The sequence below is a fragment of the Aythya marila genome, assembly GCF_965140915.1.
Source record: "Aythya marila genome assembly, chromosome: 2".
Taxonomy (NCBI): Eukaryota; Metazoa; Chordata; class Aves; order Anseriformes; family Anatidae; genus Aythya; species Aythya marila.
In genome coordinates, this window is record NC_139043.1 from 55,365,838 (window position 1) to 55,378,180 (window position 12,343).

General features: G+C 41.8%; 1 protein-coding gene across 2 annotated transcripts in view; it reads right to left on the reverse strand.

Moving 5' to 3' along the window:
* Positions 1–11,759, reverse strand: part of CUL1 (cullin 1) — a gene marked incomplete at its 3' end in the record, with an annotated part of 50,228 nt that extends 38,469 nt beyond the window's left edge. For both annotated transcript variants that reach the window (XM_082755205.1, XM_082755207.1), the window contains exon 1: positions 11,689–11,759. The remainder of the gene's footprint in view (positions 1–11,688) is intronic.
* Positions 11,760–12,343: the final 584 nt, after the last annotated feature.

Below are 12,343 nucleotides of genomic sequence, written 5' to 3' on the forward strand. Positions count from 1 at the left end.
TCACAAGAAAAGACCAACCCCTTATTAGGTCAAAGAAAATACAGTAACTGTTATTACAATTCACGAGTGGGACAAGGTCCCTTCCAGACAAGGCGCAGAAAGAAGCAACACCCAGGGTTTTTGCTCTGGTGTCTCTCTAGGTGCCAGTAAGGGTACATCACCGTTCCACGCAAGCCTGTTGTAACCAGTGGCCTAACAGATGCAGTTATGTATGTATGACAGAAATATATAACTTCTCTAATGAAGCACTTCCTAATCTTGTTACATACCCTGGTGCATCTACAAATGCTGCCTTCTTCCATAATCTTTTAAAAATCAATGCGTTCCTCATTCACACTGTACTGATTTTCCCTAGTATCTCCCCAAAATAACCTCTGTGAGCAAGTCAAGATGCAACCATTAACAAAAAATGTCACAAAGAAAGAACTTAGTTTTGATTTCCATTTTGTTTTCTCATCCAGTCCACTACATATAAATACATTTTCTTTAGAAACAGTAATTCCTACTGTATGTGACATTACATCACCATCCTTTGACTATCTTTCAATTTGAATTTTACAATTAGAGGCGTAACTACAGAATGTTAGCATCATATCACTAACTTCCTATGAAATGTTATCCTATCACTAACTGCATAGATTCAAAACATTTACTTCTTCTAGTTACTAGTTAACACAGTTGGTAAATAACACAACAGATTAATAATGATCCAAACTACTTTTTTTTTTTTCAGATTTATTCATACGCATAAAAATGGAAAGGGAATTATTAATATATTAAATAACAGAAGTTTCACTGAATAATAGTTACAAAACCATATTTATAAAAGCAGATGTTTGCACTTACTTGTTCAACTAAGATGGTGTTACATGTATGGAGAGAAAGGGAAAACTAGGCTTTGTTGCATAACAGTTATTATTACACACAAGCACCCAGGGAAAATATGAAGTTCTATTTCACTGCTACGGATAAGTGTAATTTTCAAAATTATTTTTGTGATTCATGCACACAAAACCTCACAAAGTCTGGTCCACACTAATTACACTGTGTCTCACTACCCATGGTCCTTATCACTACATTTACAAGGGAGAATAAAGAGAAGGGACAATAAGACATCTATAGCACTTCTGCAACAGCTCTCATTAGCTAAAGAGGCTTCAGCTTTTAGAACTTACATAACAGACACCATGCACGCCGCCTGCTATCATACAATACTCTGACTTTCAGCATTGTACAAAAACAACAACAAAAATTCATTGCTGCAATCCTCACTGCTTTGGGGGATAGAAAACAAAGTAATAAATGCAGAGATTATAACAAAGAACAAGAGTTTAGCCATTTCCCAGAGCTCAGTCTATGTGCAAACTCCAAAAGCAAGGTGCCCTCCCAAGAGCCAAACATGGCTACAGATGAATTGAAAGCTCAAAGCTTTTCGTCAGTAAGATTTCTGACCTTTGGAAGTGATGTTAGCAGGAGTGTGTATAAGCCAAACTTGAACTGACTGTCACTGTACCTACCTTCTCGCTCAACCACAAAGCAAATGTTCTGTTGATGACCAGTTCAAAGACAGGACCACTGCCCAAGTTACACCACCTGCTCAGTAGCTCTGGACCAGTAAATACAGATTGCATTATGTCTCCAGGACCAGTGATAATTACATAAAAAATTACTTCTGCAGTTTCCAGCTGATACAGACAACTTTATGCAGCAGTATGACAGTTTTCAACAGCCCACTTTTTAACCCTGCTTTCCAGCAATACAATTGAAACAGAACTGTCAAAGAACCTAGTCGTTTCTGCCTATACCAACATCAAAAAGAAGTAATATTTCTCCACAACCTTTAGAACAATGCCCTCAAAGGACAGAAGGAAACACTATTCTCCTCTTCTGTTACTGGGGTACTGGAAGAAGAACACACCTCATATACAAGGCATGAGATCTCACTTAAAAATGGCATCATTCATTTTTGCTGACCTAAGAAGCTTTCTTTTAGCTACCCCATATAAGGAAAACAATGCGTATCTTGAATTAGGTCTATACAAAGAAAGCAGGGTTAATTTTCAGAGATTATCTTAAAAAAAAAAAAAAACAACAACAACAACACAATAAAAGACACCTGACTACAGTATCTCAAGCTATATGCTGGAGTTGCTACCTTATTTTGATGTCTGAATACAATATAGCTTTCTTCTTCACAGCTATACAGCCTATGCTCCACCCATTGTCCTCTCATAACCATGCATTGCTAAACTACAGATTTAAAAGATAGTTTACTTCAATAACAGTAAAAACAAGTACAGATAGAATTCAAAGTTGATAGCTTCTTGACTCAGTAAGAATTTACAAAGAAAAAAAAAAAAAAGCTGGCAGACCTGTAAATACACAGCACCTAAACTCAGTCACATCTAAGTAATCCCTCATCCATTTCTAAGTCAACCCTTGTCTGATTCCAGTAATAAGCTACGGTGAAACAAATGCCATTAAAGTCATCATAGAAAATCCTGGTTGGAAGGGACCCACAAGGATCATCAAGTCCAACTCCTGGGTCCCCAGAGGGCCACCCAAACATCATACCGCATGTCTGAGAGCGTTGGACAAATACTTCTTGAACTCCAACAGACCCGGTGCCGTGAACGGCTTCCCTGGGGAGCCTGTCCCACTGCCCGACCACCCTCTGGGTGCAGACCCTTTCCCTAACCCCCAGCCTGACCCTCCCCTGTCCCAGCTCCATGCCGTTCCCTCAGGTCCTGTCGCTGTCCCCAGAGAGCAGAGCTCAGCGCCTGCCCCTCCGCTCCCCTCGTGAGGGAGCTGCAGGCCGCCATGAGGCCTCCCCTCAGCCTGCTCTGCTCAGGGCTGAGCAAACCAAGGGACCTCAGCCACTCCTCATATATATTGCCCTTCAGTCCCTTCACCATCTGCGTTGCCCTCCTTTGGACACTCTCTAACAGCTTTATGCCTTTCTCATACTGTGGCACTCAAAACTGCACACAGTACTCAAGGTGTGGCCACACCAGTGCAGAGTGGAGGGGGAAACCACTCTAATAACTTATTCTAAAAGTTCAAAGACTTCAACGTTATTGAGGTTTCCAAAATTTTCAAACATATACTGAAGTCAAAGCTTTCCCCCCATACACCTCAAATTCATTTTCTAAAGATGAAAGAAATTTTGCAAGTAATAAAAATACATCAAAAGTTCATTTGGACACTAACTACAGTTTGTTATCTTTGGTAAAAATTGGTGTAGTGACCACATTCACTTAAATAACCACTAAAAGCAACAGAACAGCCCTCTGTGCTTGAAGGATAAAGCATAATAAACATTTAATCTTTGGCTTCAAAAGACAAGAAAAAGTAGTAAGTTTAATACAGCCACACACGTACAAATGCAAGGTGAAATTCCTCTTGCCATACACTTTCATCCCCATTTTTCCAGCTCAATTTCTGTCTTATCTTACCCTGCTCTCCTGTTGCCCTCTTTCATTTCAGCTTGTCTGATCCAGAATTTCAACAGATGTTTCTTGAAAACAACAGCAGCAACTCTCAAAAAGGTTCCCAACCAGTTCTGCCCTCCTCTACACTGAGCTGAGGCAACTATTTAAGTTATTTACCTGGGATATGCAATACAGCTGAACAACATACGAAGTATTTTCAAAAGACACAGTCAGAAGGACATTAAACACTACCTTTATTCTAACATGGTAGTTATTTGCTTGATCTTGTACTTATTTTAAAAATGAGTTAAGATATTGCACGCTGGTTTAACTCCACCTACAATAAACTTGAAATCACAATAATTGAAGTGCCCCTGAAGTATTACCACATCAAACTACTTTGCAAGATTTTGCCTTACAATGCATGCCTATCGCTTTACACCAAGGCTAAACTTACCAAAAAACAAACCAAGCCTCTCTCATAACCAAAGCTGTCAATTTATTATTCTTATATCCCTCGTACCAAACATGGGCAGTTCCACAGATAGGATGTTGCAAAATCCTACAAAGCGGTCTTAGGGCTCCTTTTGAAGTCATGTACGCACAAACTCCTTGGAAAGACATGAAAACACAAAGCACAGAGCCGAGAACAATATACAGATTAACTAGAGGTAAAGGGAGGTTAAGACAGAATCTCCACTGTGAAACAGACACAAGCATTGGCTTGTGGGGAGGTAGGACAGAGACTTAAAAAATTCTCTTCACTTTCTCCTTTTACTTCTGTCTTTAAAAGTTATATAAACTGTTTCTTGGACTTTTTTTTTTCCAAGTTAAACATCTCTCAAACCCTAAAGGACATGGCCTCCACTCTGGCACATATTAAGATTTGATGTGGTGGAAACAGGAAGGAGAAATAATTCTATTTTGTCTCTATGATCACTTGCACTCACAATTTATGATTTCAAAGACATTTTCTAAAACCATGTGCCTCCAAATGAATTATTTTGTGTTTACCTGACTTCAGTGGAGGTTACCATTATGAGCTCAAAACTATAACATAACAGCTTAATTGAACCATGGTCCTGCATACAACATTTTATGATATTGACATTTCTGTCCAGAAGTATTTTACGTCACTAAAATAGGCAGGTGGTTTACACATGTAAAATAACCCAATCCCTACAGCAAGGCTAGGAACAAGTATGCTGTCCTTAGCACTTCACACACACTACATGTGTGTAATTATTCAAAATCTGAAGAATCTGTCTACAGCAGACATTTCCACTGTGTCTCAGCAAAATCAATCCACAACAATTGAAAAAAAAAAAAAAAAGTTACAGGTTATTCCAAAAATTACATCAATACCAGAAGAGAAACATTAGAATATTCTAACACACACCTTCATGGACAACATGGATCAAATTACATTTCTTGAATCAGTTTGGAAGATGCAATAAAGAGAAACAAGGGTGGAGAAGTCAAAAAACCACAATCCTAGATACTCAATATGCCTAGCAGAAGACAGAATAAGGCACCTTGTTCTTCTTACAAAATAAAATCAGCAGTGGGAAGTTGTATTGAATTCAATTTAGCAAGAACAAGCACAGAAGACTTTGGAAACTCTGAATTATCTTGGGCCAGCCTAGAGACCCCAATGACCTCGTACAGCTAATTCTTACATGAACTGATTTCCTGAGAGCTCTTACTTGCCATCAAAACTTTACCTGAAACCAACTGCATAAGCTGGAACAATGTGATCCTATAGATCTCTACCCAGAAAATCTTGGTCTGAACTTACAGTCCACTGCAGTCACAGTATCACCTCTGTCAGAACCTTCAGGGCGAGTCTCTAAATGCCAACAAATCTCTCTCCATCGTAACAGAATTTAGTGTACCACAGTACATGATTTCATACTGACCTGTTAATAGTCAAATAGCAGTTTTCACTTGTAACAATGTTTGTATGCAAAATTTTCACATTGCTCTTGGACAGCGGTGATTCTTATCTAATTTTAGCAAGGACTAATGTTAGCAAGTGTCAGACAGTTCAGGGTAGAATCTCTTCCCAATAGCTTATTAATTTCACAGCACCTTTGATCTTTTTACCTTTGCAAGAGCTCAACTAATCAAAGTAATGCAGTTTGTAAGTTCAGTTTAAAAATAACAATTATGGCCACACTGAATTATAACAGTCTGAAGTTTTCAGATGATCAAATATATCGCAAGAGCATGGCTTAAATACTGGAAAGTTTCCTCCTATGTTAACCTTCCTACTAATCTTTCATTCAGAAGCAATGAGAACTCCAACTCATATAGTTAAAACAGTCAACAAAATGAAAGAACATTGCACTTACTTGTTTATCTCCTGCATGTGACAAAAGACACTGCTATGCAAAAGCTGCTCCCCCAAACAGGCCTACATTCTATATTTGAACCCAGCCTAACCTTACGTCCACATTACATGCACTGATGTATCTGCTAGCAATGCACATTTCCAGTAGGGTACAGTGCTGTGAACACTGTTCACAAAAAAGAGTAAAGTTTAGTTCATTCCAGGTGCCTAGACATTGACAAGGCATAGCTACTTACTTCCAGAGATAGCAAGAAAAGGACTGAGAATGCTTCTCATTAAGGCCTAAAAAGGGATTCATACATGACTGTTCTGGTTCAAGTAACTTATCTGAACTGTGAAAACCCTAAATCTAATCTCCTCATAGCAAAGAATTTCTACTGTACAAAAAGGGAATTTCATATAAACTCAGCATTGTCTTGAGCTATTTTTTAATCAGTTTTGACTCCCAATAACTGCAACAGGTATGGCTGGTACAGAAGTGAAACAATTTAACTTTGTAGAAGTTAAAATTGTTGTGCACCACTAGCAGCCACTATTAAATCCCATTTCTTGTTGATTTAGCTCGCACCATGAAGTCTTAGGTATTAGTACAGGCTTTGCTTTAACAAAATCAATTTTAATTAATTTGCTTAAGCACACACATTTGGGTGTTTCGCTATTCCTCTTAATGATGGCACTCTCATAGAGGCACACTTTCAGAGACAGTAAAACTTTGGAAAAATACCTGCACAGTAAGAGAACAGACTGTTTTAAAAATATCTGCATTTTCTTAAGAAGAGTATTTTAAATTGTACAGTGAAAAAAAATTCTCCCTTGACTACCCAGAAGCAAGCAAAACATTTGCCTGCGATATTATTACCACAAAAAGCAAGATAGAAAGACTAGTGCCTAACAAAACAAAAGCAGTTTCCTATAACCCTTCTTCTTCCCCCATCTAAAATTAAGTCCTCCAAACTTAAGATAAAATTTCCAGATGATAGTTTCCACTGCTGTGACACTAGAGGAGCTTGCAAATTTACATATGAAATTAAGTTTAAATTACAGAGCAAAGCAGGGTGAACTAAGGTCGCACCATTAGCCTTGTTTCTGAATTCCAATCAGCATCGAGACATTGTCCAACCTAAAACACGTAACAATAAAAAGCCAAGTTACATCAGCTGCGAATTAAAAATACAAACAAGAGGTTCTCGAGTTCAGCTATGGCTGAAATTCAATTCCTAACAACCCAAATTCTCAGTTTCCTGCTTTATTTTTAAAAAGGATCCTGGCACTATTTTTTGTCTACCTTGTATGCTAATGACTCAAACACAACTGAGATGACCAGTACCTCCACGAAAACGGGAGAAGAGAAGCACATCTGTGTTTTCCAAATACCACTACATTACCAGAGCAGAGTGAGAAGCTGCCCACATTGCAAAAGCCTTCAATCCTCAGTGTCCTCTGCAAGGATAAAAAAGTTTAAATTTCTCCTTCACAGTAACACAAAGTATGAGACATAGAGCAACATTAACCAGCGCCAATCTAATGAAACCAAGGTCAACGAGCATTTTATATCACCTCTCAGTATTTCTAATTTAATAAAGAACAGATGTCAAGGGTATTGAAGTGCTATTGGAACCTACTGCACAACTAGGAAGATCTTACAGAGAAAATATGTATTTGATCCTTTGTTCTTAGTAGTGATTTCAAGCAATGCCACGTACCTGCCAGACCAACCTACAACAGTGAACCTCCTGACTGCAAAGGCAGAAAAATCAAAGGGAAAGAAGAAAAAAAAGAGATTAATCTTCTCTTTTTTGTGTTAGTTTTTGGAAGAGCACCACATCAAAATTATATTGTTTATTCAAGAAAGGTAGGGGCATCTTGAGAATAAAATACAAGAAATCCCAACAGGGTTGCCACAGGATATGATTCTCTATCAGTTTCCTGAACCACAAAGTGGAGTCATTATTTTCTTATTTTCACAGTAGCTTCATTTTTAACCATTTTTTCAAGGTTCTTAGATAAAGAACGACTTGAGAAGTGTTACATTAAATAAAGTGGAATGTAATAAATATTTGGTTAAAAAATGTGTATTTTTGATCTTGTCCAGAATCATTTATAAGAAGAGGTCACATCACAATGTGAATCAGTTCGCTGTTGTGACTCTAACATCAGAGGTTCTGTGGGTGAAAAGAGAACTCTGAAAATTACCCACTGGAACATGGATTATGTGCTAAAAGAGTGTTTTCTTACCAGCTGCACTGCAACTAATCCCTGATTAAAACCTCATATATCTACTCGCAATGCAGGAAGTGTTTAAATCTAACAGTGTTCCAACCCTGTAGTTACATTAAAGTAAGGCTGTGAGTTACTGCACTATAGTGGTGCGTATCAGGTCAGGACAGCTTTATTACCACATTATTTAATCCTGTCTGTAAAAGGCTGGAACTGCATTCTTGTAGAACCATCAACAGTCAATCTGTAGTAGTTCTTCCATTTAAAAACCCTCTTAAAATAAAATTGCAAGTGACTTAAAAAAATAATCCAAATGAAGATATGTTTTACAGCTCTCTGTAATTTTCCAATTCCAACCATTCAAATTTCTTGCTATGTCTCTTCCCTAATGAATTCCCTTTAGCAAGTAAGAGAAACTCAATGATCTCAACAACAATTTTTTTAAAATTTGCTTGCACCCTATAAAGGTTACAACTTTTACCTAGGCCTCTAAATGTTGGTTCCATGTAAGGAAATGGTTGTTGGAGATTACCTTGAAAAAATACAATAATTAGGAAGTTTATAAGTTTGCCCTTTCCAAAAAAACAATGCTAGTACATACGTAGTCAGTTTAGAACAAGTTCAAGCATTCCTAAAGCACACAAAGAACATCCACGTAAGGCTACAAGTTACGTAACAGCTGAACTTCCAAGTTTTCCATGCTCTATCTTCCTTTGAGCTCTGTGGAGCACAAAGACTGTACTAACCTAGACGCTGCTGGTACTGCCCATGCACGTCCTCCTGACACAGACCTGCTAAAGTTCAGCACCTGCCCCTTCTCCTCAGAGCAGACAAACCAGGTTAATACAACATGGTAAGTACAGCGGCACAGCCATGATCCAACCACTTTACACTTTAATCTGCTTCTGCCCTCAGCAAGTTAGAAAATCCTGGTTGAAAAGTATAGTACACATGACATCATTATCCACCTATAGCATACTGGCAATCCCCAGTCTTTGCATTCACAATGCATATTTTGGATGTTAGAAGTGGCATAACAGCAAGTGAGACATCTTTAAAGCTGCTTCTTCTGCTAGGAAAACTAGAAAAAAAAAATTCAGTCTCAGAAAACGCCAGGTATATCCAATCCACATAAAAACTGACACCCAGGATGTGACTCATCATTAAACTGGGCTCTACTGAAATAAGTGTGACTATGCAAAACTAGACACTACTTGACAAAGATAACAGATGAAAAGCAATACTCAGAGATCTTCACATATAAATTGTAAGAAAACACTTTTTAAGCTGAATAACTGAGATAACTTCCTCAAAGGACCAATATTATCTTTGTAACAGCACAGCTAGAATATAAAACATTACACCAAGACTGAGAATAAGCTAAATTCAAAAAAACTACCCTCAAATCAGTATCCAACTAAGGGCGTATATCAATGTGGCTTAAAATAATTTAAAGGATTTAAATCAGAGCAATGCAATTTTCTCATGCCCACAGTTTAAGTAACAGGCCCAAAATATAAGGTAAGTTTAAACCAGTGGAAAAGGACTATGGCAAAAGAAGAATAATTTAGTTAAAGCAGTGCAACTGTTTTGTCAATTGAGCAGTGGGGTGAGTATTACCTAATTAAGGTGCCTAAACTATGAAACCATTCTCTATACAATCCCTGGATCAACAAATGGAAAAAGTTTCCTCTAGAGGGGTAGTTCAGATCAGAAGCCTAGTTAGTTGCTCTGAGATGTTGTCAAGTTACTAGGATCTGTGTGTACGCAGTTGAGAAAAACAAGAACAAGCTGTTAACATTAGACACCAAACTTGGATTCTAAAGTTAGGTGTACAAAGTACTCTCAAGATTCAACGTATTTGCCACACCTCCCTGGGGCAGCTATTTTCGGTGTTTAAATCGCACTTCATATATACTACAACAGTACGATCATGAAACGTAACCAGTCTTAACCAAAGCAATTAAGCCAGACATAAAATAAAAAATTTGGCAAAAAATACTGAGAAACAGGGGAAATCACAAAGCAGAGGGAAAAGCCTGTTTTCCAGTAGTCGCCAGCAGACACATTAAGTTTAAGTGCAACACAGACTCCTAACCATCACCACACAACATCGCAGCTGTTAACTGCAAGCATATCTGGGGTAAGAACTATGTACTTTGTCACTTAAGAAGTATCTTACCACTTCCCCAAAGCAAATGTTTCCTAAATGCACCCAGATCAACCAAGTACCAACTCACAGTACAGTACTACAAACAATATTTGGCCTAATTTAAGGCACACAGCCACTGGGTATCTCTGGTCCCCATGGAGAGCCTTTTGGCAGGACTGAGAGAAAAAGCCTATGACAGAAGTTTCTTCTACACTAGAATCAGGGTACGTGTGTATTAAGGTGAAGGCACGTGACTATATGTGAACACTATATAGGAGAAAAAGGTTGTTAAGGAAGCCAGTAACAAACAAATGAAAACAAAAAAGGTAAAACAAGTAAGTAATCTGTGCCCTCCTAGTGCTTACTGACAAGTGTACAGATAATCTAGGGTTAAATTCCTTTCTCCTCAAAGGCACTGCTGGAGGATTTAAATACAAAGTGGGGGAGACAGCATGAGTCTACAAAGGAAAGGAATATGTCAAAGGGAAAGAGTATTAGGTGAGATCAGAAGGAAGGTTTTAATGACAGTAAAGTAAGATCAGAAGGGCAAAAAATCATGGTGCGGGAACAGTTACTGAGGGGAACAAAACCGAAAGAGGAAAAGCAATCAGGGAACAATGATGATTAAGGAATATAGATTGAAGAGGAAATAAGAAGGATTGGAAAGTATCCCAGTAAGGACACAGTCAGCTTTCAGTGGCAGACAAAGTTACTGGGAGATGAATGAGGCGATTAGTTGCAATGGCAGAAAACTGCAGGACTAGCCATCCGGGTGGAGGCAATAAATACATCAACAAGCAAACAGATAAAAGGTTATCTGAGGGGGCACCCTCCCTGGGAGGGCCACAACCGCAGGAGGCAACAAGGGAAAGTCCAGCACACAGTCCTTGACTGCCAGGGGACCCGGGGGAGGGGACAAGGAGGAAGTACTCCGAGGGAGACCCCAGGGCGCTGGGGGCACAGCAGGGTTTCTCTGGGCATGGCCAACAGCTCCCGGGCAGCCGCCAGCGCCGCTATGGCTGCGGGCCGGCTGGGGCACGGCGAGAGGAGCGAAGGCGGCTGAACGCTGGAAAACGGCGGCCGGGCAGCCCGCAGGAGGAGCCCAAGGGGCCTCGGGACGAGCGAGCGGAGGCCTGGGCCGAGCCCAGCCCGGCACGGCACGGCCGGGGCCTGCAGGAGGGCCCCGCGGGGCGGCCCGGCCCCCGCAGCTCCCCGCCGCCGGCTCCGCGCATTACAACGCCCGGCCCCGGGCCTCCCCGCCCGGCACGGCCGGATCCCCGCGCCGCCGCCGCCTCCTCCCTGCCTGCCGCCCTCTCTCCCTCGCTGCGCGCCGGGGAGAAGAAAGGCGGCCGGGCCCAGCCTCCCCCGCCGCTGCCGCTGCTCCCCGCGGCGTGGCCGGTGGCCGGGCCCCGCTCCGCCTCGGCGCGGCTCGTCCCGGCGGGGCCTCCCTCCCCGCCGGCCTCCCCCCTGCCGGCCCGTCCCGGCCTCCCCGCCGGCCTCGCTGCGCCACAGCGGCGCGGCCTCCTCGCGCTCACCAGCATCGCGCGTCCCGCAGAGTCAGGCCGCGGCCGCCCGCCCCTTCCGCCTCCGCCGGGCCCGGATCCGCCGCCGTCGCCTCCCCCCGGCGCGCCGCGGCCCGGAGAGCGCCCAGGCGCCGCCCCGGCCCGCCCCACCCCTCGGGGTCCCGGCAGGGCCCGGCCGCAGCCCCCCGGTGGAAGGAGCCCCGCGGGCAGGGCCTGGGCCCGCGAGCCGCGTTCCTTCCGGGGCTCACCGCGCGGGCCCCGCCGACGCAGCACCGGCCTCTTGCTTCTCGGTGTGAAGGGTCCGGGCTCTCGCCCGTCCACCAGCAAACGGCCGGTGTTTTGTGTATTTATCCGGAGCTCTGGCTCCCAGCTTGTCCCAGGCGGTGCTGAATTACACGGTACCCGAAGCTCCAACGAGTGCTGAAGTTGTGCCAGGCAGGGTCCTTGTCTGGCGTTAATAAACTAAGCTGAGAGGCTCTCGTCTGTGTGGCATCAAGAGTCATTAGCTTCGCTGAAGTGATAACTTAGACGGCAATTAAAGTGCGACTGTCATAATGACTAAAGATGGTTAGAAATATTTCTATAATCATGAATTAAAAAACATACATATCTCAGGAAACAACGCTGCAGAGAGAACGGGGTAGAAATTCTTTGAAATATATGTACT